At 47.7% G+C, this 8,652-nt stretch overlaps 1 pseudogene; it reads left to right on the forward strand.

The window, feature by feature from the left end:
• The first annotated feature begins 3,272 nt into the window (after positions 1-3,272).
• On the forward strand, positions 3,273-3,391 carry LOC128325466 (uncharacterized; annotated as a pseudogene).
• Positions 3,392-8,652: the final 5,261 nt, after the last annotated feature.

Raw genomic sequence — 8,652 nt, forward strand, 5'->3', positions numbered from 1 at the left:
TGTGAAATATGTAATCAAGAGACACTATGGCCAGGCTCATTTTCCTGTCTCACACATATCTAGATGCCATCACTGTGGAATGTCTTTACAGATGCATGTTAGGAAGATTTACACACACTAGCAATTTGGATATGTTGTTGTCCAGCTCATTCATGTCGGACCAGAACTCATAGTCCAGCTGGCCGGGCTGAGATCTGTATCTTTTTCAGCACCACTGAACTCCTTGCAACAGAAGTTCAGTGGAGTGAAATGAGTAAACTCCTAAAATTGTCTGTAACTGGCTTTCAGGTAATGTCTCTGGGGGAAGCTAGGAGCTGAGCTTGCATTTCCTTTTTCAGAAAGTTTACAATAGTCATTGATCATTGCTTTGCTATCCAGTGAATTGCCTTGAACAGACAGGGGATAATCTTTTCTTTTCTCTGAGGAGATATTTGCAATGTAGAATTAGAAGCATTGTTTATATCCTCCTGCAGTTCTTAGAATTACACCCTAGGTAGATGTACACAAAAGAAAATGATTTAATTGCTCTTTCACACACAGCCTTGCTTTTTCTTTCCTAACTCCTTTGACTTTTAACTTCCTTGAAGACCAGGCACCAGAAAGTGTGGGGACAAGAGAAGATGCCCATTTGCAAGCCCAGAGATGCACATTTGCTTTGGGAATGTCAAGAGAACAATATTCTTCCCAACAACAGTTAACAGGAGATGGAACCCAAATCCTGTTTACCCTGGACTGACCTAATATCAATAATTAGAAGACAGGTTCTAGAGGGTAACAGCAATTGACACCTTTTGTGATCCAGGAAGGATGATGATATTTTGAATAGACTCTATGGAGCTCAAATGATGGAACAACTATAAGAAGGGAGCCCACCAGACAGAGAGTCAGCAAGCTTTGCCTAACCAGCAGATCTTTGCTCATGTGTGCATCCCAAGTGCCTGCTGTCTAGCTGCGGAGCTAGCAGAGGCCTGGAACCTGCAGACAACAGACTGCTCAGTGATTCTTGCGGCGGGATGAAGAATCAAGGGCTAACTCTGTCTGTGAAATCCAGCGCCAGCTTTTCCCATCTGAAGCCTCATCATTCCCAAGCCTCTGTCCAAGCGGTGTACACCTGCTGCCCCATGCCAGATCCTGGTAAATATGCTGCTTCTACAGCCTTGGGTTGCACTTCCTTTCCCCCTCCCTCCTCCCTCTACTAACTCCTAATTCCCAACCATCCCATTCCCGTGACTGCCTTACCTCCCTGCTCCCTCTTTCCATCTGTCTCTGAATTGTGTTAAGTTTTAGGAAGATTTAATACTGACCTTACATGCTTCCACACACGTGATAGTTAGGAATACTGTTTCTACTAGCTATAATTGAAATATTACTAGTGGTTCTGATTGTTCTGTTTTCTGAGCAGTTAGGTTGATGCTGTTGCACTTTTATACTCAATAAAGCCCACTGAATTATTTGAGAGTGTTTTGGTCTTCTTTCTACTTTAGTACCCAGACTGTACATGGTCACTTTATAAAGAACTGGTCACTTTGTGACACTGCTGTAACAAACCTAATTTCACATGCTAGCTCCGGAGCATATCTAGTGTACAAATCAGACTTGGCTCACAACAACCCGAACTGGGCAGCAGCTGGCCTGGGCTGTCATTCAGGAAGCTGACGATGTTCAATTGATACCAAATACTCTTTATCTGTCAGTCACCTTAGTGCGCAGTGAGGAAATGCTTGACTAACAAGCGGAAGGTTGCTGGTTTGAATCCCCACTGCTACTATATAGGGCAGCAGTGATATAGGAAGGAGGTTGGCACACTTTACCTTACCTTGGCTTAGTTTTGTCTACGGCCACACTACCCTGAACACACCCGATCTGGTCTGATCTTGGAAGCTAAACAGGGTCAGGCCTGGTTAGTACTTGGATAGACAGGGGACTTGGAGGAACTCCCTCTGCCACCACCCCACAAACGCTTCTGATGTCTTTGCCGCCACCTGAACCTCTCTGCTAAAGGTATGGAGGCCCCTTTCTCTTACTGTCACTCTCAATGCCTTTAGGATAGGAATTAGGAATGCCCCCTTTACTTGTAAAGGGGAATCCTCAAGGATTCCCCTTTACAAGTATCATGCTGCTCACAGCCCAATTGGGCTGCACGGCCAGTTTGCCCAGCCCCCTGCAAGAAGTACGAGGCATCCTGGCTTCTGATTGGCCAGAAGGCCTGTGCCGGGGGAGGGAGCTTCAGCCGAGCAGCTTGTTTCCATGCCGGCAATCTTCAGTCCGCTCTAAGAAGGCAGAAGGAGCAGACGTGGAGGCCTGAGCTCCATCGGAGCCATCTGTGTGTGGCCTCCCCTTTCAGGGGGTGGTAGAGTTCCACCCTCGAGGTGGTGGCGGCATTACTGAGATCTGGGGGAGGGCGTTTCATGACACACACACCCACGATTTGTTTAGCAGGACTGGGGAGGACTGGGCCATGGAGCGGCTGCCTGGGGAGCTCTGCGAGTGTACTGTGTGGACAAACTCTCTCCCACCCCCCATGGTCTGATGGAGGGCCTGGGGAGGGCTGGGTGTTGAATGGCCTTCCTAGCTCAGGCTGCTGTTGGCAATGGGGTACTAGGCCTTGAAGAGTAACAGCCTGGAGTGGCCATAGGGCTTGCCTCGGCCCACTGATTGATTGACTGATTGATTGATTAAATAAATTAATTAATTAAATAAAATAAAACATTTAGATCTATTCAAGGGCTATAGGACCTTCGAAGGAATTCTGGTTTCACTAAGTGCCTTGTGAGGAGTAACAAAAATAGCTTGTAATTACTGCAACAATAGTGTGCAAGACATGCTTACTAATCAAGATGTCCCTGCTTGAAAAACAAGCAGCAGCGCTGCAAGTGTAGCTGCTCCTCACAGCTGGAGCATTCTATAGTTGATACAGGATGGCATTCTCTGGGGCTTTTATGAGATCCATCATTCCTCATTTTATTTGGGATAGGGAATCAATGCCCTGAATACCAGTTGCTCATGAGCATCCACAGAATAGTATTGCAGGGTTGTCCCTGCAGGAAATAGAGTGCTGGATCGCGCTGGCCTTTGGTCTAATCCAGCAAAACCTCTTCTTATGTTCAATTGATACCAAATACTCTTTATCTGTCAGTCACCTTAGTGTGCAGTGAGGAAATGCTTGACTAACAAGTGGAAGGTTGCTGGTTTGAATCCCCACTGCTACTATATAGGGCAGCAGTGATATAGGAAGGAGGTTGGCACACTATACCTTACCTTGGCTGAGTTTTGTCTACAGCCACACTACCCTGAACACACCCGATCTGGTCTGATCTTCGAAGCTAAACAGGGTCAGGCCTGGTTAGTACTTGGATGGGTGACTGCCTAGAAAAACTGGGTGCTGTAGGCTTCCACTTATGTACATTCTTCATTCAGATACAAGAAAACCATTTATGTTTCAGCTGTGTAATGCAGATATAGGATCAATGGCTGGCCCATGAATGTATGAACCAGTGTGGGTGGTGGTTGGAGTGCTGGACTAGGAACGGTGAGGCCCGAGTTCAAATACACATGCAGCCATGATATTTGCTGGGTGACACTGGGCCAGTCATTTCTCAGCCTAACCTACTTGACGGAGTGGTAGTGAGGAGGAACTTAACTATGTACACCACTCAGGGCTCCTTAGAGGAAGAGCAGAATATAACTGTAAATAAATATTTCAAATTGGCAGTTTTGGGGAATGAAGTTAATTTGATCAGATTGATAGGGAGACAACTGGGGATAGTGGCTAGAGGGCCAACCAAGGAATGGCGGGCATGCTTGCATGGGAGGAGGCCTTATTTGGTACAGGACCACCACCACCACCCCCAGCATAATTTCTGTTCTCGATGTCCCTGCAGTATGCTCTGACTTCTGTAACAGAACCTTGGATCAGGACACTGGATCAGAAGTGCGGCGGCCTTTTGAGACGGGCGAGTGACGGTGGACTCGCCTGTGTTGCAGAGGGGTCCCGCCTAAACCTAGGCAGCAGAAAGAGAGGCTTCATCACTCTCAAGGATCCCCTGGGTAAGGGAGCCTGTGCCACAAGGGCTTCCCCCGGGTCCCCTAGTTTCGGGTATCTGGGCACACGTGGGTGGCTTGCACCATACAGCTGCAGTGGCTTAGTACACTAATGCCAACTTCCCCCTGAATGGCGAATCCCGGGCAGTTGCATAGAACTTGGGGATGAACATAGAGGGGTTGAGTAGCCAATGGTCCAGGCCACGTTACGCTATGGTTAGCTAACAAGCCCACTACGGTGCCATTTCCAAATGGTATTGGAAGCATTCATTATCAGTATCTTCACTGTGGGAGTTTAACAGTAAAATTTGTCTCCCTCACAATTATGTAAATGGTTCTTCAGTTCCTTGGAGGTAATCACATATTAAGTACCCAGCCTTCTTGGGTGCTAGGTCTTCTTGGGCACTAGACTTCCATTTGGATTTAACTGGAAGTCAACTTCCTATGAATTAAGCTAAGGAACACTCTATCACCCTTTGGGCCGAGGGGCCTACTTGTGGACTACTGCAATGGTAAGCCAACACAGAGTTTCTGCTTATCAGTGGCCATCGGGGAGGAGCTCGCTACCCCATGAAAATTGCCCACACGATATGGGAAGATAGAGTTTGGTGACTGGCTGCACAGACACACTGCGTTGGAGACAACTTTCTCCCTGTCTACAATGATTTTATCATCAAAACTTAATTATAAGATGCATGGAGAGAATGATACACATATACAGAGGAGGCGCCTTAAACAGGAACTAATTTAAAGAACAAGATTTGTCTCATTTGAGGTACCTCAATATTCATTTTGTGGTATGAGCCTTGACACAGACATGTGCCACAGCACTGCAGAATATCTACTTTAAAAACTGCACTACCATCAGTAAGGCACCTTAGCATGGCTGATCAAATATTTATTCTGCGCAGCTAGAATTCAACAATGCCATTCTGTGAGAAGCTGGGCGGTCTCTCAGCAGGGTGATTCTCTTCTTTAGCGGGTGGGGGGGGGAGTAACTGGCCATGTCCACCCCCAACACAGTTCCTTCAATGACAGTTGCGGGTGTCTATTTAGGTTTCTTTGTAGATTGTGGCCCCCTCCCCTTTTGGAGACAGGGTTCTATTTATCATTTGGTTTTTTCTGTTGAAATGCCCTGAACCATTTCTGGAAAGGTGGTATAGAAATCAAATTAATGGTAATAAAATACTGATTTACAGGATCCAAACACTGGGCACAAGAATACACCTATCTGTCCTCAATTGGTAAGGTGTATATTACGCATTACACACAGGGCATAGGTGAAGCCAATTATCTCGTGCTTCAGGGGTTGCTTAAATTGACTATGCCCAAGTCATATTTAGAGGAGTAGGAACGCGCAACAAGAATTGTCTGCTTGGCTGCTGCTGAGACCCAGTTGAGATCCATGAGTCTCTTGATTGCAGCCATAGTGCGGAATTAATTAGCAGTAGCTGCTTTGAACTTAGAGGTATGTTAAGCCTTTTCTTTTCAAGCTTTATAGCCACATCCGTGGGGGTAAGCTGCCGCCAGGACGGTGGGCAGTGCTTGGCTTGACGGTCCAATAGTTTGACTCTGGGTGTGGCGGTTTCCTATGTTACTAGGTGGGCTGGTGGGACAGCGGCTCCTGTGCATACTATGATCTGGACCATGCCGGGGTTTGGGGACGGCAATCTGGCCAGCTTCCCGCAGATGTTCGCCCAACATGGTTTGGGTCAGAGGGGCAGGAAACAGCCTTTGGTTGCTGCACTACCCCAACAGCCAAGTGCCCTGCCCCGTGCGGGCGTTAGGAAGCTTGCATGGTCCTGCGGAGGCTGTGGTCATGGACTGTTTCTCTTTGCAGGCCCAGAGCAACTGGCGGATTGGGCACAGGCCCTCATCCGGGGTCAGAGGGGCAGGAAGCAGCTGATGGTGTTGCAGCCCCTCCAGCACTGTGCCCTGTGCAGGCTCTAAGAGTTCCAGTGGCCCTGCAGAAATCTATGTGTTCGCCAAGTGCCTTGACTGTGGTCACTGGCAGTTTCTCTTTACAGGCCCGGTGTGACTGGTGGAGAGGCCCTCATCTGGGGCCAGAGGAGCAGGAATGCAGCCTTTGGTGTTGCACCCCTCCAGCACTTCAATGCTGTGCCCTGTGTGGGCTTTATGGAGCTCACGTGGTCCTGTGGGGGCCGATATGTGCGCTAAGTGCCTTGACAGCAGTCACTGGCTGTGTTTTCTCATTGCAGGCCCAATGCGGCTGGTGAAGAGGGTGCGGGCCTTCATTCAGAGTCCCGTGATTGGGTTCTGAACCCTCAGAGGAGTGCATGGGGCACAGCATGGACATGCTAGGACTTGGGACGTGGGCATCGATCTTCAGATCGATTGGAAGGGTGTTGGTAATCACCCAATTTCACTCATGTTTCAGGAATTCCTGTTGGCCTAAGCGCTGCCCAACATCCCGGTGGACTGTATGGGTGGTAACACTCTAACTACTTAGTCGGGACTTTCCATCGCACATAGCAACTGGACAGAACTTACATAGGTACAGGTAGCTTCCCTGGAAATATAATCATTGGGTACATTATGCAGCAGCGGAGGATCTGGAAGGGCACCAGAGTCCCCGATAAGGCTGAGTGAGCCTGACATACAGTTGATGCCCACAGGGCTTATTTGGCCCGGTTCGTTAGAGGGAGGGGATTTGGCATGCCCTGGCAATGTTTCACGGCACCTGAATTGTCGGGGGGATGGAGTTCTCTTTCAACCAAGGGAGCAAACTTTTCCCTTTGAGAGTTTAAGCAGGGATTGGCTTTGGTTTTGTATGGTTGGTGGGTGGTGTGGGTTGTTAAGCTAAGCTAACCCCCGCGGTGGCAGGTACAGTGTGGTTGGGAATAACATCTGAGGCTGGTGAGCACCTTCAGGTAAGCGTTTGGCCTTAGGTCGGACAAGGCAACTCTCTAGAGACTGAACGGCTCAGGGAGATCTGCCTTGGGTCGATCTATTCTGCCAGGCTAAGCTCCCCGGAATCGCTGGAACGGCTACTGGGGGGTGCTGCTAGGGCAGAGGCCTGGCATTAGGCCGGCTAAGATGGGCAGCCCCCGCTCTAGATCATTGGGGCTGTCTGGAGCCAAGGTGTGTCACCCTATGCCATAGGCGAGGCATGCACAGGTGGCGCGTGCCTAGGGATACCGCACTGTGTGGGGTGGAGAGCCAATCCCTCTTCTAACAAAGTTGATTATCAGTTAAATAAATGTGGCCCTTATTTATACCAACACTCTGTGTCTCGTGTCTTCTTGGGTGTTGGGGCAATCCCTGAACCAGCCCACAAACTGGTTCGTAGAACGGAGGCTGGTCTGTTTCAAACTTGGACCAGCCAAACTTAGCCAGCTCGAACATCCCTAGTTTTCTGGCACTGGCTTCCAATTGGCTTGCAATCTCCTTGCTTCTTGGTTGGTTTGTTATGATAAAAATCAAGTGTCATAGGCAACTGTGCCCTCATTGGCTGGGGAGGGGGGAGCCCAAAAGGAGGGAGTTTCAAAGTGTGTTAAAAAGGGACTGGGAGGCAGAGAGAGCCCTTATAGTGTGCTTCTCTTGAAGACGATACATCAGGAGAGAAGGTTTGATTTTGTGGTTTTCTCAGCATCAAGTATAATATGCTGTGCCATTGCTGCTATAACTATCTGGTTTTGCTGGATATCAGATTGACAAAGGAATGTCAATCTGGGTGCCTTCCTTCCTTCCTTTAGTTGCGGTTTGATTTGTTTGTAAGATAGTGTTGCGGTAAGAAATGGTCAGTGGCACCTCTCCCCTCTCCCCACTCCCCCTGTAATATTTCTTGGTGATTGCTGTGATGAGTTCCATGTCTGGCCTTGAGACTAATTGTGCTTCGCTCACTGCTCTGGTCTGCTCCAAAATCTGCATTGCATGGTGTACTCAGTCAAAATGTGGCTGAAGTTGAGCTTATGACTATGCTTGCTGCTAAGTAAGGGTGCTGATGTGTCAACCGTTGCAATGCTAGGAAAGAAGGAGTCATAATTGTGTGAGAGAAAGCAACTTGTGCCAGTGATGTTACTGCAACACAGGCACTGTGGCTGGCAGTGGATTCTGGGTCAGTAATTCTTTTTTGGCCATTTTTGGACTGTTTGTTTGTAATGCATGTTTGTTTGAAATGCATGTCTTGTGTTGGGAGGAACAGATTCCCTTTTTCTGCGTTTTTTAAGGCAGGGTTGCAAAATGCATTGCAAATGCAGTGCAGCCAGTCAGTCTTTATTATGGTCATCGACTAATAACATGACATCTGAAACAATATAAAATTGTAAACATAGCCATATTAATAACATAACTGTACACTGGATCTAACCATTAGCGAACAGAGTGCAATAAACTCATATTGTAGAACAGAATTTTGCAACTGTTTGTGATAGACGAATTCACATCTATTAGCAAATATTTAATGTGGAATCTGTACGATCAACCTGGCAGATTATGTAAAAGAGGGTCAATTAACCTTCACTTAAGACCTATATAAAAGACACACCTCAGGAACAGATGCACAACTGACTCAAGCTCATCAGAGTACAGGGGCAATATCTCTACTCAATTGGAATTCTACTCTGTCTACCAGCCAAATGTTCCAAAGGG

Source organism: Hemicordylus capensis, chromosome 4, assembly GCF_027244095.1.
Source record: "Hemicordylus capensis ecotype Gifberg chromosome 4, rHemCap1.1.pri, whole genome shotgun sequence".
Taxonomy (NCBI): Eukaryota; Metazoa; Chordata; class Lepidosauria; order Squamata; family Cordylidae; genus Hemicordylus; species Hemicordylus capensis.